This window comes from Mastomys coucha, unplaced genomic scaffold, assembly GCF_008632895.1.
Source record: "Mastomys coucha isolate ucsf_1 unplaced genomic scaffold, UCSF_Mcou_1 pScaffold23, whole genome shotgun sequence".
Taxonomy (NCBI): Eukaryota; Metazoa; Chordata; class Mammalia; order Rodentia; family Muridae; genus Mastomys; species Mastomys coucha.
Window position 1 is genome coordinate 95796477 of NW_022196906.1, and position 19076 is coordinate 95815552.

A 19076-nucleotide genomic window follows, 5' to 3' on the forward strand; every position below is an offset into this window, starting at 1 on the left:
AGAAAGGTGAGGTGTACCCCCACACATAGACAGACACTTCACAGACAATTTGCTGAAATCAAAGTTATAGAGCTTGCATGGTGGGTGTGGCTGTGTCACCTGTGAGATGACAATACTGCAGAGGGAACCCAAACTTCCTGAATGGCATCCATCAAGTACCTTTGTCTATGAGACTTTTGTCTCACTACTGAAATAATCCTAGGGCTGAGACTTATTTTCAGGGCTAAGGTCCCATCAGGGTCTTCCCACAAGGAGATGTCAGGTCTTGAAGGGAGCTCAAAGACCTATAATGTTCTGCCATATGAGGCAGCCTGGTGGAGAAGAACCTCTCCAGGTTCTGATTTCTTTGCGGTCTCTCTGGAACATATCCCTGCTCCCCCTTCACCTCCATTTCCCCTTATGCTCTGAAAGAGTACACCTCTGCCCCCCGCCCTCATGGATGCTCTCCTGAGAGCCACTCTGGGCAGCTGATGAGTCTAACCACAGATGGTGCAGGAGAATTAGCATTGAGCCCCACCGAGCCATGAAGGGAACCGAAGAGGCGACTACTTTACACCTGCAATTAGTCACACATGCAGAACCGTGCTCACAACCAGTTGCACCTGCAAGTGGTTAATTACTAAATAGCAAATGCAATTAGGCACTTACACATGATCTCCAGGACTAAAGTTGCCAACCTAGGAGTCACCAGGGAACATATGGTCATGCGCACATGCATTCACACAAGTACACAGGGTACGTATGCATACTCGTCGACAAAGCAGTGAACATAGAACAAAACCAGAGATTACAGAGATCCCAGAGATTACAGACTAAGACGCTGAGGCAGTCAGGAACTTCCTTGTTAAAACTGAGAGGCTACATTAGAAAACTCTAGGCTACACCAAGCTTTATGTCAATATATAGGACAACATCTAAGGCTCAAGCACAGAGAAGAACAGCACAAGATTGCAGATCGTCCTTTTGATAAAGACTGAGCGATAGTGGAAAGCAAATTGGCCCTGGGTACACAAGGCCAGCCTGCAGAAAAGGCCTGTGTGTTCAGGCCTGGTTGCCTGTTGTTGATCCCGTTGTAAGCTATTATTCAGCTGCACAGGACAGAGGCTCACTGTAATTGGTATATTCACAGTTTATTTTTTAATCTCAAGACATTGCTTTTGGAAAGTCACAGGCAAAATCAGAGAGTGACCTTTAAGAATTCTTCCCAGCTCTTCCTTTGAGGGCCTTTCTTCCTCCCTCCAGCTTCTTTGAACTGTGATACCAAGTTTTCATGTTTTTCAAAAAGATTTCCTTTGCAGCACCCAAGTGAGGAGGAATACATCTGCGTGTTTAACTGTAGTCTATTCAGATGTGGTAGACTGAAGAGCCTCTTCAGCAGTAATGAGACCTGTTGAGGCACATGCTAGTTGATGGAGGAAGGGCTGGTGAGTGGTTAGAGCAGCCAAGAGCTCAGCAGACACTCGACTTAGGAGGTGAGCATATGTCTACCTTCTCCCAAGAATCACACCAGAAGCTGTGACACTTCCTTTCTGGAGTGAGATCTCCACCTCCTTCATTACTTTTTTTATTTTTTTTCCTTCCTCTTTGTTTTCTTCCCTCCTTCTTCCCTCCCTCTCTCCTTCCTCCTTTCCTTTACTCCGTCCTTCTCCATCCCTCCCATTCACTCATTAAAAAGGATTATATGCTAAGAAATCTCTATAATGTCCCTACTTGCTAAGCACTACAGAGAAATCACCTTGGTCTGTTTATTGTTCAAAAGTCTATTTATTGGGGGCAAAATTGCTGGGCCTGGTGGCTTATATAATCCTAGCACCCAGGAAGCAAAGGCAGGAGGATCAGGAGTTTGAAGCCAGCCTGGGCTCTGTCTGGAAACAAAATAGGCAAAACACAATACCACAGTGCCTTTAAAGAGTGAAGACTTAGACTCAACACTAATTTCGAATTTCACTCAGCCGCTTGGTAGCTGCATGATCTTGGACAAGTAACTCGCTGGTAAGACTAAACGTACTCATGCATGAAGAGCAACACACAGCCTGCCATTCTGAGCCAAGGTCTAGCTTGTCCTAAGGAAAATAATAATTAAATGATAGTATTACATAGAATCATCAGTGATACATTATTGACAAAGCCAGGAACACTGTTTTCTTTAAGGATCTAAACCCTGAGGGGGGTGGGGAGGAGAAAGAAAAGGGGACAGAGTCTGAACAACTCTAGTGACATTGTGAACTTTTCTCAAAAATGTTTCCATATCTGTTATTCTTGACACTGAGAACCACATCTGGCTACTGAGCAGATGTTCACTAAACACCCAACAGGGGAAGGTAGGATTCATAGACATAAGCAGGTATGCATGCATGAAGGAAACTGTGGAGACAATGAGAAAAACCTTTTCAGGTGAGCCCAAGTGATACTCATTCAGCAACTGAATGTGGCCATATAGTTCTAGCCAATGAGATGTTGTTATAGTTATGATTTTATTTATTTATTAATGTAGCTATTTTTGTCAGTTATTGTGATAGCTTGTTTTTTGTGGCAGGATCATTCACTGGCTTGGAACTCTCCAGGGTGCCTAGCCTGTTTGTGAACACTAGGAATCTGTCTTGCCCCAGTGCACCATGCCTTATCTTTTGTCTTTTAATGTGGGTTCTAGAGATGAGATTTATGTTTTCATGCTTATAAGACGCTTAACCAGCAAAGTCATAGCTTCAACCACTATGGACTGGGATTTTAAATGTCCCCTACAGGGCACCAGCTAAGAAGGCTCAGTCTCTGGGCTATGGTACTGCAGGGTGGTGGTAGACCCTTCAAGAGGTAGACTTAATTGAAGAAAATTAGATGAATAAGGGCTTGCCTTCAGAGGAGCCATTAAAGTCATGGTCCTGTCCCCTCTTATTGCTTCCTGTCACATGAGATACACAGTTTTTCTCTGCCATATACTCTTACTGTGATAGGCTGAGAACAGTTACCAACTAGTGACGGCCTGAAACCTTGAAACTGTGAGCTGGCATAAACTTTCCCTTCTTGCAAGCTGTGTTGGGGGATTTTTTTTTTCAGCCACCAAAGGTTGACTGATACACATATAACAGAAGCAATGTGTGTCACTTAAACTAGTGCTTGTGATATTGAATGTGACAGTCACCAGGCTCTTAGAGCTTGAAAAAGAAAGTGGCTTGAAGCCCCAAGAATTAGGCTCATGGGCTTATCTACTGGAGATTCTCAATGTTTCAGGATCATGCCAGATGATGAAGTGTTATGGCTTATAAGCATTACAAAGAGACTTCTCAAACCATGTAAGCCATAAAAGTCATGTAAACTTCTGCCTTTGTCTCTGGAACATTCTCTTTTGGAACCCTGACATGCCATATAAGAATTCGGTTGCCAGGAAGCCACTACTAAGTTACACAGAAACCCAAGCCACCTGGACAAGGGTAAGGACTACAGCCCATTGGTTCTGCTAATTACTGTCTTCTGGTCATCCCACATAAGAAACATCTAGAAGCTTCTATCTCCTGGCCATTCTAACCTGACAGCTGTAGCCTCAGACAGTGGAGCAGAGACAATATCTGGTTACACCTGTCCAACTTCCTGATGCGGAGAACCGGCATGCATAAGAGAGGGAGTGGCTGTCTTCTACCACTAATGCCCTTGCTATTCAGCCACTGTAACCACAGGTAACCAAAGTTTAGTTCTACCAGGTAAAGTCTCCAGCATAACATGGGCACTAACCCAAACTAGTCTCACTGGAGCCTCAAGACGTCAATGAATACCTGAAGGTCCAAATGCCACCTGCCAGTCAGGGGGCTCCTGTGTTGGTCACTCTCTGTTTCCTTTTTTATTTCCAAATAAGCAAGGGTATGAATCCCCACAGCAATAACTCCTTCAAAAGACTATTGTGGGAACAATGGGAGCATGTGGTTTGCTAAGCCCTGCATGAACACTCATTCGTACTGTCAGTACAGTGAAAGGAGCCCCTTCTGAATGCTTTCATGAAGAACATGAGCTATTTATGAAGAAAGGAGTTACACATACACACACACACACACACACACACACACACACACACACACACAGAGTTACCTCTTCCTGAAGACAAAAGATTCATCTGGAACAAAAGTCTAAAGTTGCAAGAAAAACTGAAATCTATCAATCTGGTTGGCTTGTTCCCCCCTCCTCTCTCCTTTTAAACACACTCCTTCACCAAAGTTATAAAATTGCACACAATAGCTTCCAAAGATCTAATCACTGGATTTCTTCTTAAGATTTCTAGGTTAAAAATAGCTTAAATATACTTCTCCTGTCAGTCAAATCACAGGGTAGAAGATACTGTATACCATTCTAAATATAAGTTGAAGATATAGCTTTCCCCAAAGAAAAATACTCCAAGATAATGATTTTTACTTCTTGAAGACCTTGGTAAGCCATGTCATGGGGCCAGCAGATGCTGGCTTTTAGATGCCAGGACCAAGCCATGCAGTCGCCCTCTGCGAGGAGAACAAGGGTGAGAACAAGCAGGAAGTCAGGTTCTATTTTACTCTTTCAAAGCCATATGGCAGCAGTGGTGGCCTCTTTTGTCCTTTCTGTATGTCTCTTACACTGATTCCCTTCTTCCCTCCTTCATCCCTTAAACATCTCTTCTGGGTGCCCAGCAACACCTCCACCTGGACCTCGCACAGGAGTCATCTGAGGCCATTCTGGCCCTGTAGACCTAAGATGGTAACCATTGAAAGAAAAGATGGAGGAAATGCAGGGGTTGGTGCCTGTGGAACAAGAAGGTATGAGAGGCCAGACTTGGTTCTAAGATTCCCTTAGAACTGTTATAGCAAGAACGTAGGGTGTTCAGACATGATCGAAAGGGTGATAGGAGATCCACAGATGGACAGGTCCAAATGTGCTTTGGGGAAGCATCCCAAGACCAGTTGTAGAAAATATGCTGGTGCCAGGGCAAGGGCCAGGGAGATGAGAGGATGACCCTCAACAGCCTAAGAACCCTCCAGGGTTCTTCCACAGAAGAATCTACAGACTTGTTACATTGACAGACTGGGGAAGAGGGGCAGGTTCTATCAAGGTAATAATGAAAGCCTTGGGACATATACCCCTAGTTTTGAAACTTCACAAATAGTATCTGCCGCCCACCCTCTTTGAGATTATTGAACCAGAGGCTGATGAGTGAGTTCATTGGAAAATGCCAGGCACCTTTGTATGGATTCCATCACCAGGACTCCTTCCAATGTGCCTGGACACAAGAGACCAGGAACAAGGCAAGAACGGCTCTGGATAAGGGTCTCTTTCACAGATAGAGGCAGGGCCACACCAGTGGAAGACTGTTTGGCCCTGGGATAGATGTCAGAGGACAATATCTGTTGCTCCTCAGGCCTGTTATCTTGTTTTGGAGAAGGTCTTTCATTGGCCTGGAACTCAACAAGTAAGACAGGATGTGTCTCCCTAGAGCTGGGATTACAGTATGCAGCCACGATAATTATTGCTTTTTGTTTGTTCCTTTGCTTCATTATGGGTTTTTGCATAAGTTCTGGGAACCAAACACACACACACACACACACACACACACACACACACACACACATCTGTAGTTACAAGGCATGTGCTTCACCAACTGAGCTATCTCACCAGCACCCAGCATCCACTCTTATGTCTGTATCTCTGTAGGCAATGGGGGTAGGGGCTCAATAGCCATCCTAGGAGAAGAGAAAAAGTCATCTTTCTGATGGTGAGGGGAGAAAGAAGACAGAGAGAGGAGAAAGGCTTTCTAGGGAAAGCACACATAATAATGTAAGTACCACATAATAATGAAATCCCAAACCAATGTATTTCTCCTCTGGGAGTAAAGTGGGACCTCTAGGATGAAGCATGACTCTGGGAAGAAAGACTGGGATGTTGTCAAGATGGAAGGAAGATGGGTAGATGAAGTGGAGGGGAAAAACAGAAGAAGGTGTTTTGTTCTCTCAGTTGGGGGGGCGCTCTGCAAGCAATGTTCAGGGACTCGCCTTGCCCAAGAAACAAGAAAATGAGGAAATGGGTACTCAAGGAAGTCTGACAAAGAGGAGGGCAGGAAGGGAATGTTCAGGCCCAGGCAGAAGAAGCCAGTGTTTTCTGAGGGACCTTCCTTCCTTCAGCACCTAGTTGCAGGAAGAACCAGGCTGGGAGCTGGGATTTTCTGAAGCATCCTCCTTTGTTGCATTGCAGCCCACTAGCTGCTTCAGCAACAGCCACCAGGGCTTATCAAGCATGAAGCACAAGCTGAAATTCTGCCCAAGGGCCTCCTCCAGTATAAATTTTACCTGGGATAGTAGCTTCAAGGACCTCTAGTCTTCCACTCTGACGAGCTACATAGGTGGGGATTCGGATGAAGAAGCTACAGCAGCATCCATCCCTCCCTCCCGGTAACAAAGCACTCACCCAAGGAAGCCTCAGACGCCTCGTTACTACAGAATGCACAATAGTCTTAAACGGTCAGATTTTGAAGTTTGATAAAACAAATCTCTAGAGAGGTAAATGACATTCGTTCGGGTCTATGTTTCTGTGGCAAAAGCAGCACACAGTAGTCAAAGCCACAAGACTGACCAGGAGTGTAGATAAATGGTAAAAAAAAAAAGGTTTCTCTAACTGAGCCGCCCTGTCATGAGGATCTTATAGCTCTTGGGCTTTGGTTACAAAATCAGGCAGGTGCTGAATGACAAGCCTTGGCTCCACCCACTTCCAGCGCCGCTCTTCTAGAGCAGAGTTGTATAAAGGGCTGTTCATGGAGGTGTGTGTAGTGTTTCTAGAAGAAATGTCTGAGCCATGATGGGTGTTACAAAGCACAGAAGAAGAGATGGGGTGTCTTCTGGATAAGCAACTCTTCAGAGTCCCCCAAAATAAAAGCTAGCTCTGTGAAAAGCAACACACACATTTAAGCCACACAAGAGACATTGTTCTGCGGCAAAACCAGATTTATCTGTGAGCATGTTAGAAAGTTGGCAAGGTGGCCACAGTTCCCTGTCATCCTTCATCACCTTTCTGGCCCCGCCCAGAGCTGCCTTTATTGGGCAAGGAAAAGAGCTGATCTCTCACAAAGCTGGGGACTGCCAGGCTGCAGTGCCCAGGGGAGCCTCTTAGTCCATCTATCTTCAGCTTGGCTCTTGCCCCTCTGCTCTTATCTAGGAGCCAGAATCAGGAGAGCCCTGGGATTACTGTTCACCTGCCTAACTGCCATCATCTTTGAATATAAGGAAGCAATGAGCTGCTCCCAGTTTACGGCTGTAGTAGCCATGGACGGAGATGAGAGCAGGTCAGACTTGTTGACAGCCAACTGGCCCGCACAGGCCACCTCTAACCAGGACATCAGTATTTTCTGCCATACCTTGTTGTATTTCCCTGCCTTGACTTCCCCCTTCTTCCAACATCCACATCTAATCACATGATCCTATTGGATCATTTGTGCATACTTAAGACTCGTACTCAAGAGTTCATACAGATTGCATGCAGGCCCACATGGACACCTTACAGTAGGTAAAATGTCTTTTGTTCACTTTGACCAATTTGGTTTTTCTGGTATTTTCTCATTTCTAATCGTCCTTTTTTGTTGTTGTTGTTGTTGTTTTTGAGACAGGGTTTCTCTGTATAGTCCTGGCTGTCCTGGAACTCTCTCTGTAGACCAGGCTGGCCTCAAACTCAGAAATCCGCCTGCCTCTACCCCCCAAGTGCTGGGATTAAAGGCGTGTGCCACCACTGCCCAACCCAATCGTCCTTCTTTTAAAGAAAATGTCCTTTACTAACTATGCCTACTTTGTGCATATGACAGTGACTGTCTCCTGAGGCTATTGGGATAATTAAATAAGATGGGGGTACACTCCAGGTTTGGGACTGATAAGGGCTACATGGGAGAACATGGGGACATCCCCACCCACTCTCCTGGTTGAGCCCCCCCTTCACCCCTCGGAAGCTCATGCTCCCTCTGAGTGCATGCTCTCATGAGCCTTAACTTCAAACCCAGGCCTTTAAGACAAGGCCTGCTCCTACCCAAAATGCTCTTCCACCAGACTCGGGACTGTAAAAGGGAGGATGGTCCTGACCCCTCAGCTCATTAGATGTGGCATCTAAGGTCCCCAAGCTCTCCGAGTCTCCAGAAAAGAGTTTCCAGCATCGACTCCCTAACTTAATAGAACAAAGCCAACAGCTTTGGAAATAGCTTTCTTCCTCCATTTAAAAATAAGATCATGAAAAGTCCCCCAGAAAAAAAAATCAATGCCGGCTTTTTTAAAACTCCAAATCAATATGATGTGTGAAAGTTCTCATTAAGAGAGAGGTGGAGGAGGTCAGAGAAACAGGGAGAATCAAAGGGAAGAGGTGGAGAAAGGGGAGGAAACAGAAGCAGAGCTAGAACTCTGGTGGCCAGGGGAGGAGGGGAGAAGGGAACAGGGAGGTAGGAAGGCCGAGAGAGGAGCACAGGGCTGGCAGCCATGGTAGGCAGTAGGGCTCCTCCCAGAAGAGACAAGACACTAACTGGACCTAAGGATGTGGTCTGAGGACTGCCCACTCCCTCCAGAGGCCATCCAGAAACCGTCCTCCAGCCTTAGGAATTTGAGAGCAGGAGGACAAAGAGGACACAGGATGACAGATAAGGCACTATACTAGGAGGCAGGCACTAACAGAAAAGTCAATTATTACATCCAGCTGGTATTGGGGGGAAAAATTAACAGTCATTTCTGAAAAACAAAATTGTGGGGTACGGGGACGACAGTTTCATGTATCTCAGCCTGGTGTCTGAATCTCTGTGTAGCAAGGATGGCCTTGAACTCCTGATCCTTCTGTCAGCATGCCCCTAAAAACTCCTTATAAAAGATGTCTAAGGGCTCGGGAAGGCCTTGAGGGGTTGGTGAGATTGAAGATTTGGACTTGCTGCGGCAGGAGTGGGGAGGGGGTGAGAGCATGAAAGCTGTCAGTCAGAGCACTGGATGCACAGTGAACTCACTCTGGGGCCAGCAGTGCACCAAGTACTCCCCAAGCATGCATTAGTCAGCACTTACAACTATCCCGATAAGCAAGCTACAGCTACGCTCGTTTTTTTGTAGTTGAGGAAAACAAGGCATAGATAGGGGGTATAATCTAATAGGGGTCCCACAGCTAGTAAAGAATGGCTCTGGACCCTGAGTTCACACTCTAAACCAAACTGTGATAAGGGTGTGTGTGTGTGTGTGTGTGTGTGATTACACACATGCTTGAATGCTTGTCTGAAAAATGTGCCTGATTTTAGACAGAGGCAGAGAGGAATTTGGAGAGATTGGGGCATAGGGTGTGATTGGCTCATTCTGGGACTTGGGAAGATAAATCGGGAGACAGATGGACAAGGGTTTGGTCGAGGCCACCGCCGCTGGCAGCAGGATGACACACATCACTGGAACCAGAAGCCCATCTAAGCCACCATACAGCGAACTCTGAAGGCTGTCCCTCCAGCAGAGTCACTGGCTCCACTGACCTTCAGGTCATCCCTCTCTAAGACATGCTCCTCTCCCTGTGGCAGGTCAGAGGAGACTTCTCAGTGTCTCTCTGAAGTGATAAAGGGCTGTCCTAGCCTAGCCCTCCGAGCCTGGGGCTGCAGTTAGCCCCTGGGTTTGAACAGCCTCTTAATTTTTTTTTTTTTCTATCCAGGCTCTTTGAAAACCCCCAGTGGATCCTGCCCCTGCCACCCCTGGACGTTTTAATTCTACTCAGATGACTTTTTTTTTTTTTGAAAGAGCAGAATACAGACAGGGAAAGATGCTACTCCATTGTCCTCACACTGTAAACCTACAGCTGGCTCCCCAATAATAAAAAAGCAAAGGGACCTTTAAAAAATCTTTGAAAATGCTGAGGACAGCCCAGAGCTCGGCCCACACACCGGGGACTTAGGGAGACAGTCCCACCCCAGCCGGGATGATGAAGGACTTCACCTTAGACCTTTCCCTTCACCATCAAGGCCCTCCTGCTGTCTTACTCCTAGGAAGGCACAGGATGCAGGGGGGAGAAAAACAAATGTCGGTCCTTCTGTTTGTACTTGTTCATCCGATGAGCTGCAGACTTGGGTATGTAGTCACACAGATGTCCCCATGCACTCTTAGACCACAGGACTATTAAGGCTGGGGCTCTGATATTTGTCCCAACCCAAAGAAGAAAAATGACTGCCAACACTCCTCAGCTCAGTGAGTATCCACCCGCTCTATAGGTTTTTTGTGAATTGCATGAGTGCACATACTCAAGGCCAAGCAAGGCTCTCAGAGACAGTGTAAGAAGGGACATTTTATTCCCTCCCATCCAGGTAAGACCTCAGAGTCACACCCAGGAGAATCCCCTCACAGACCGCAATGAGAACCCGCTGCCATACCACCACCCTGTGCCCCACTTTCCACCCAGATGCCAAGAACACTTGACAAATCCTCCAAGCCCACACTCGTAACATCAGAGTACTGCGATTTTTATGCTTCCAGCGTGTATTTGCAGACCTTTAAAACATGTAGTAATTGCTATGACCCCCATTTTGATATTATCTCTGAAAATACATGTAGATAGTCTCAGAGGGAGACCCAAAGATTCACACTCACTGTTCAGTCGGGGAGCCTGCACGCAGGGCTGGCGCAAGGATGGTCTGAAAGAGAGAGCAAGGGAGAAGAGGGAGAGCCAGGTAGATGAGAAGAGGAAGCCTTCCCCAGGTGGATCAGTGCTGCAGGGCAAGCATGCCTACAGGTTCTGGTCCACACCAGGGCAAAGCCATGCTAGACTGTAACTTCCTGTGTTTAAGCTGATCACACCTTTCAGCAACCGGTAGAGGAAGACATTGAACAGTTTTGCTTGCATTTTTTTTTTCTTTTTCTCTTCTCTTTTGGAATCACTTCGAGTGTGCATAAAGGAAGTCCATGAAGTATAATTTAAGAAACATTACAGAGTTGGGTTCGCCTCATCTCTGTTGGGTCTCAGTGGCTCCTCCCACCGAACTGAAACCCATTCATCAAAAAGAAAGTAAGCTGACTTGGTCCATCCAGCGGTGGGAAGAAAGAGAAATGGGATCCGCCGATGCTCTTAGGAGAAGAAACAGGCCAGGAGCCTTGGCAATCTGTAGGAGGGCAAAGTGAAGCGTAGCTTGTCAGGAACCCATTAGACTTAGAAAGCAGTACTTTGGGGGTGAGAACTGAGGGAAGAGGAGAGAAGGACTGGCGAATCCTCGCCAGCCAGGGACTCCTCTACAGTACAGTGGCCTCCTATTTCATCCCTGCCTTCCCTGGGAACCTATCCTTTTAAGAACACTGGGCTTAGGCTGGTGAGATGGCTCAGCGGAGAAGAGTACCAACTGCTCTTCTGAAGGTCATGAGTTCAAATCCCAGCAAGCACATGGTGGCTCACAACCACCTGTAATGAGATCTGATACTCTCTTCCAGCAGCTTCAGTGTACTTATAATAATAAATCTTTGGGCATGAGTGAGCAGAGTGAGCGGGGTTGACCAGAGTGAGCAGAGGTCCTAAAAGTCAATTCCCAACAACCAGATGAGGGCTCACAACTATGCTATAGTGTGTACTCATATACATACAATAAATAAATCTTAAAAAAAAAAAAAACACTGGGCTTGCTGCACAAATGCACCCTTCAAGTGGCCTGCCAGCTCCATCTCTCCCTATGCAACAAATGCCCCTGATCCCCTACATAAATCCCAGGGGGACAGTTTCAGGCATCCTTCACAGGCAACTGAAAATATCTTGGGCAGAGTTACGTCACCTATGAGGAAAGCTCCTCTCAACCCCCCAGAATAGGGAACAGGAAGAAGCAACTAAGCCCCTACTCCAACTTATTTAACCACCCCTATTTTCTCTCTTCAGTTTGCTTCTCAGATTGCCTGGGCCGCCTCCCTCTTGATAAATTAAGCCCTCTCACTGGCACCAACTGTGCTGCTGGGCCAGGTGAAAGCTTCCACCCTAGCTGGCTTTGCGTATTGAACAGCTGTCCCCCTTGGCCCTGCCCACACCCTCATCTCCAAGTCCCTCCAACACCCAGGATGGAGGGCTGATTAAAAAAAAAACGTGAGATAATTTTCCCAGAGCATTACAGCACTTTCTTTCAAGAGGCCTAGGAGGGGAGGGAGGAGGATAAAGCTTAAATTTCAAGGAGCAAATACTTTTAAGACTGAAAGGGAAAATGGTTTAATTGCTTAAGTTCTTATTAACCCCTGACAATATGGTGGGCGGGTGGTCAAGAAAAGAGCCGGAGGTGCGTTTAGCTTCCACAAACCTGTTTTGCCTGATGAGCTTGTGAGGTAGGAGGCCAGGCTCACATCTGATGATTGCTGCTGGCCTTGGAACTATTGTCATTAGTTGCTGCTGGGCCTTCTCTCTGTGCAGCCAGGAGGTATGGGGGTGCGGAGGAGGGTAGTGTCCTCTTTGCTCTTCCAATAGTTATTCAAAGATACATTCAGGATACATTTAGTTAACAAGTAGGCTCTTCTCTGCAAAGTTAGTCCTTCTGGCCATCTCTAGGCCGGCAGTGCCAGGCCAACTGCGTGAAGCATTGGGGAAGCAATCCAGTCATGCTTGCTCTGGGAGGAGTGGGTGAGAGCAAGGCCTGTCCTCACACTGCCTGCTGCTCCCAAGGTCACACAGTAGTAGGCACTCCCAACACTAGGCAACATGGTTCCTCTGGGTAAACTTGGTGACCTAGCACAAATGGGGAGCCCCACCTAGAGCCAATCACGAGATAGGGCCGGTGTGTGAAAGAACATCTTGATTTTTTTTTCCAGAGCCATTTCCCAAGCTGAATCTCCCTGGTGCCCCAGCTGCTTCTGGGTGGGGTGCGGGGTGGGTTCAGCCATGTCTGCCTGGGAAGATGAGGCTCTGACTGCTCACTCTCCAGCAGCCAAAACAAGCTATCAATAAAAAGATACACTTAACTGTCCACCAAAGGGAGGCTATTGTTAACTGAGAGATTGTGAGACTGAAAAAATAAGAGAAGACCTGGGGTGAGGCTGCAGAGGGAAAGGGGCGGTCACAAGAAACTGTCACTTCTGGTTTTTTCTCCCGTCTTATGAGAAGAAAGTAAGACAAAGCCCTCTTTGCCATTCTGAAGAAGCTTTGCTGTTTATTTTGTCAAAATATCCCTCGCGGTCCCTTCAGGGGCCCTCCCTCCCTCCTGCCCCTTTCTACCCAGGCTCTAAAGAACAGACTGATTTGCACGGGTTGGGGGGGCGGGGTGTCTCTTTTCCAGGCTCACATTCTCTGGCTCTAATTAGCAACTGCTTTTCTTTAATTTTTGTATGTGTGCTCAAAGACCAAGAGAATGAAAGGGGAAAGCAGAGGTCTGTGTGAAAGGCTAGAGCAGACGGCCTCTCCCTCGCCCTTCTGTGTGCCCAGGCGCCCATGTTGGCAAACAGCACACAATGTCTGTCTATAGAGCCTTTTGTGGCTTAGAAGGAGGGACCAGCATGCAGTTACAGGCAGGAAAGGAGACTGGGAGAGAGGAAGGCTTAAGGAGACCTGATACTGGGAAAGCAGGAGACTTAGAGACAGCTGCCTCTATCCCACCGTCTCGCTCACCTGGACCAGGAGGGAGGGTGTGTAGGGTGTCCACCTCAGTGCCCCTGATGGGGAGTAGTTGCTATCAACCCTCTTAGGTGGCAAGCCTGTCAGCCCCAGGTCTATAACATGGGAGTACTGCTCTGCTGGCCACTCAGCACTCACCCATAGGTTATGGTGGGCAAGAAGGCCCACTCAGTTACCCCAGTGGTCAGGAGGCTGAGGGAGAAAGATTGAAAGCTTGAAGCTACCCTGGGCTACATAGAAGACCTTGTCTTGTAATTATAGAAAAGGATCCGAGAAAAACAGCATGTGTTGATGAAAACAGAGAGTGGGGAGCAGAGAAGTTCACCGCAGATAAAACACTCCCAAACAATGGCTTTCATCAGGGACAACTCTTAGGGGAACAGGGAAGCTGGGTTGGTGGGGCAGGATTGACATGCAAGACAAATCAGTGACTCCCAACCACATGTATTGCCAACGGCCTGGCTGCTGGTCCTTAACGTGTGCCTGGAGGATTTGAAAGAAGCAATAGAGAGATCAGAATTCTTATCAATCAAGACAAATCAAGGACAGGGTTAGAGAAGCTGAATGAAATAACATGCGAGCCAGAAAAATAGAAGAGTACCACGGCATTCTAGAGAGATGCTCTGCAAAGTTAAAAAAAAGTAAGAAATTTAATTAATGATATTATTATGAACATGTATGTTATAGATTGATTATTTTGATGACAAAATCGTTTTTGTAATATTCGCAATTGATTTCGATGATAGGCATTGATTTCCTATATTTTACTACGTTAAAGAATTAATTTTGTAAATGGAAATTTAAATCTGAACAGTTTCCCAGAGGCGGGGGGGGGTGGGGGGAGGAGGGAAATACTAAAAACAAGGAACAGAGATAGAAATGGGTTTACGAAAAACTCTACCAGTGAGAAGCTTTCTCTGTTCTCTCTTTGGAATCAATCTAGAAAGAAGACAGGCTAGAGATCAGAATAAAGAAAAGGAATGGAAAGAAAGCTGGGCAAACAGATTTGGCTGCAGTTAACGAAGGGAAAGGCAAACAGAGCCAATGAGGAAAGGAGAAAGCTCCAAGCCACAGGGGCCTCCACACTGAGAGGAGTGGAGGCATGTGTGTGACAGACCTGGAAACCAAATGCCGGCCCCCAAATCGCCTAACTCCCAGAACGGGCAAATTTTGCCCAGCTCATGATTTGGCAGAGTGTTCACATATTCCATACAACTTCCACACGACACTCCATCCGTCTCTGCTCTGCAGAGAGCAGACTGTCATTTTCCACTTGAAATGCACACGTTCCCCTGACCTTATGTCCTCTGTCAGGCTGATATGTTATCCGCCAGCTTCTAGGGAAAGGCTTTCATAACGGATGGGCTTGCGGCCGCTCTGCTGGGTTCATTCTGCGTGTTTGTGCACAACGTGTCGCTGTATTGAACAACAGACAGACAAGGCCTCTGCCATCACTGGTAACTGTCTCCATCTGCCTCTGCCATCTTCCGCTCCAAAAATGCCTGCCTCGGGCCCTGTTCTTGGTTCTTCCAAGTCCCCACTGCTCACTGAGGCTGAGATATTTTCTTAGGCATTCTCTCAATGAAGGGCCCCGCCTCCTCTTCAGCTTGCATCCTCTGTTTACACATTTTGCTTTGGATGTGTTTTGCTTTCGCTTGACAGATGGCCATTGCCTATTAGAGTCTACGAGGACTGGAAGAAACTGTGAGTCGGGTAGAGGTATCCGGCAGTTCGCTCCGAGTAGTGACTGTGGCCACTCTCTAGATCTCCTGGTACATTTCTGGCCCACAGGAAAGAAACACTATCCAGGAAATCCCCAGATGCAGATCAGACTCTGGGCACCTCAGTGGAAGCTTCTATCCGAAGCCACCGCCCATAACAAATGGAAAACCCTCTGGTAAGTGAATCTCGGCTCTTCTCCAGCTAGGAGGAATTAGCAGCAACAGACAATGGTGCCTAGTGTCCTATGCTATACATGAGCCTGGGAAAGCTGCCGAGCTTCGCTGTCTCCCAGTGTCACTACCACACGCATCCCACAGAGCAACTAAGAATTTAGGAGATGAAGTCAAAAGTGAATAGGGCAATGTACCTAGGTCACTGTCCTGGGTCTGCGACACAGCCACACTGTCATAGCATTTCAGCAGAGTCAACCCAGAATAGCATGCTGCACACCAGAGTCAGGGCTACCAGAATGAAAACGGAAGGCAATACTGAAGTGAGTTTATACACTGGCCCTCCTAAGCCAGGAGAACTAGATTGTCAGCTGGCCTTTCAAGCATATACCGCAAATGAATTAATCTTTATATATATATTTTTTATTGTGTGTGAGTGCCAGAGTGCGCAGGCCAAAGTGCAAGTGTGAAGTCTCTTTCTCTCCTTTCCCCATGGGATTAGAGGATTCAACAAAGGTCCTTCGGCAGGCTTTTTTTTTTTTCCTGCTGAGCCCTACTGTTACTGCTGGCCTCATGCTGGAGCTTTGTTTTATTATTTTCATCTATTGTTCTTCTTTACAACAATAATATGCTTATTTTAAAACATAAGTACATTTACTTTTTTATTTAAAAAAAAATAGGTGTGTTGAGAAAGAGAAGGAAAGAGGAAGGGACAATAGAAGTGAGGTGTGGAAGGCAGGGGAAGAAAGAGGGAGACTGAGGCAAGCCTGAGAGGCAGGGAAGACCACAGTGCAGAAAGATAGCGCAGAACTGGAGGAGAAAGTCCAAAAGATGCTCACAGGTAGCCCTGAGCAGCATCCCAGGCCAGAACAGAAGCAGAACCAGGGCTTCAGCACAGTGGGAAGATGAATGTCAAGTCTAGGGTGGAGAGCTTGTCAGAGGGGAGGCAAGTGTGATTCCAAGTGGCCAGGGAAGGGAAAGGAAGGGAAGAGAAGAAGGGAGGGGAGAGACGGGGAGAAGAAGAACAAAGGGAAGAGAAGGGGAGAAGGGGTGAGGAAGGGAGGGGAGGGGAAGTGAAGGAGTATAAAGTCTAGAAAGGATGGGTTGGTGAAGTGGGAGGGAACCTGGAGGAGGTGAAGGCTGGAAGCTAATTTACGAAGTGTGTCACCATGGTGAGCAGAGGCTGGAAGCCCCTGAGGTAAGTTACCATGTTAAAGGAAGTAGGGTGGAAGGGCTGAGCCAGGAGAGTCAGAGCTGAAAGAACCACAGAAAAGAGTAGAAAAATCCCAAACCTAGTTCAGAGACAGGAGGGGAAAGAAGGGAGAAATAAAAGGTGTCCATATCAGACTGGGTATTGGCATTTCAGAAACTACACCACAAGAATGACACCGTCCACCAGCATCAGGCACCTGCCCTTGTCCTGTCCCTTCTTCAGACATCCATTGTCCAGGAAATGCCAAAATTGGTGTGTGTAAGGCATGTGTGTGCAAATGCAAGAGACACAGAAGACGGGCAGTGAGTGCATACAGGAAGCCATGCAGAACAAGAGGGACCAGGAGGGAACAGATTCCAGACTGTGCATCATCCAAGTACACCCGATTCCATGCTACGTTCTAGCAGCAAGCCAGGACCTCAGGAACTTACGGAACTTAAGGTTTGACAACCCTCACATCGAGACAAATGCAAATTGACATTGGAGTGGGATACCGTTGTTTTACCTACTAGATTGGCAAAGATAAAAATGATATTTTATTATCTTGGCAGAGGTATAGGGAACAAGAACAAAATCACTGCTGTGGGCGCAAAAGAAAAAAAGGTTTTGGTAGAATGTGCGTTTTTGAGGGAACACAATTTGGTAATATCTATCAAGATTAAAAATGTATATGGTCTGACTCAGCAACTTTTACTTCAGAGAATTTGTTGCATTCTTAGCTCCTAGAAAAGTGCTTGGCACAAAGAAAGGCCCCGATAAATATTCATTGAGCAAATTAATTAATGAATTTATCTTGCCGATGTACTCACATATTAGTTCGAAGATTAATACGCAAGGGTATCCATCCCAGGGTTGTTCAGAAACAGCAAGAGAGAGGTGGGGGAACTAAATGCATATAAATGAAGGACAAGTTGAACAAATAAAATGCCACAAAATAATAACAATCAACACAAAGTACTTTTAACGTGTCAGGTCCCGGTCCAGGGTGGGGAAGTCAAGGGTTTACCTGTATCCCAAATGAACAACTCTCTTCTGCAAGAGAAGGGTTAAGCTTTAATAGTTTAAAAAAAAAAAGGCTGCAGGGATGCAGCATAAAAGGAAATTTATGTATCCTGAGTATTTTTCTATTTTTTTTTTTGTTTTCTTTTTTTGGTTTTTCGAGACAGGGTTTCTCTGTGTAGCCCTGGCTGTCCTGGAACTCACTCTGTAGACCAGGCTGGCCTCGAACTCAGAAATCCACCTGCCTCTGCCTCCCAAGTGCTGGGATTAAAGGCGTGCGCCACTCACCGCTTGAGTGTTTTCTAATAACTCAAAACAGGTATACTGGAGAAGAGATCTGGGTGAAAGTTCTACCCCAAGAAAGAAAAGACTAAAGATGAGCCAGGCTGCCTGGGGATTGTGAGAGTACTGTTCCCAGAGGAAACGAGATGGAATGCGTAGGAGCTGTTAAGCTGGGAGCCCTGATCTAGTCAAGAAGGAATCCTGTCTACATATTTCTCCAGACCAACACCCCACCTGTGGCCATGAGATTCCCCCGGCCATTGAAGCTCTGGAACTAAACCTGCCTAAATCTGAGAATATAAGCATGAAAGAAAGGCCCAGTCACCACCAGCACCCAGTGAGTTTCTGAAAACAATGACCCAGCCCCTTGAACTTCAAAACTCCAACAAGGAACAGGAAGGCCCGAAACCCCTAGGCCTGCAGATGACAAAAACGGGACATGCACCTGATGAGGGTGTGACTCAGCTCGGACCAGGAACACACACTATGGCTGGAAGCCCTGGGTCAGTGAGCTACCCCCAACAGATCAAGATCAAGTAGAAACCAGAAGGCTGGTTTCCTGTCCACCTTCTAATGAAAGCCTCAACACTATACTAGATCCTGAATTTCTGTCATTCCAAGAAGCTCCGGGGGCGATCTGTAGACTCTCCAACTTCCAGAGCCAGCTTCAGGTGACCTCATTTCCTCCCCAGTCCTGAATGTGGAGATGAGCCCTGGTCCACTTGCAGGTCATGGACACAGACAGCCTTCATCAGGCTGAATAAGCACCTAGGAAGCAGAAGGCTCTCTGGTACCTGCATGGCTTCTAGAACCCAGAGCAAACCCTGCCCAAATTACATCTCCTAAGGAACTATCTGCCCCACTCAGCTGCTTGTTCTTGTTGTTGTTGTTGTTTTGTTGTTTTTGTGGGTTTTTTTTTTTCGAGACAGGGTTTCTCTGTGTAGCCCTGGCTGTCCTGGAACTCACCCTGTAGACCAGACTGGCCCTGAACTCAGAAATCTGCCTGCCTCTGCCTCCCAAGTGCTGGGATTAATGGGAGCCACCACCGCCGGCTCCCATTCAGCTGTTAAAGTGAAGTGTTGACCTCTTCGCTAGCTGATACTCTGGCTGTTGTTGCAGCCAGCAAGGAGAATACA

General features: G+C 46.8%; 1 protein-coding gene and 1 long non-coding RNA gene across 3 annotated transcripts in view; one reads left to right on the top strand and one right to left on the bottom strand.

The window, feature by feature from the left end:
• Positions 1-19076, bottom strand: part of Ephb1 (EPH receptor B1) — a 429402-nt gene that overhangs the window by 245068 nt on the left and 165258 nt on the right. Inside the window, exon 1 of one of the 2 annotated variants that reach the window (XM_031343410.1) lies at positions 10575-10595. The exons of the other annotated variant lie outside the window; for it this stretch is intronic. The gene's annotated coding sequence lies outside the window, so the exon portion shown is untranslated. Of the gene's footprint in view, positions 1-10574; positions 10596-19076 lie in introns of those variants that run through there. 2 annotated transcript variants of the gene reach the window in all.
• LOC116072127 lies at positions 3387-17346 on the top strand. Its single transcript, XR_004111322.1, has 3 exons — positions 3387-3671; positions 15217-15451; positions 16813-17346. It is a non-coding gene; the product is annotated as an uncharacterized LOC116072127 (long non-coding RNA).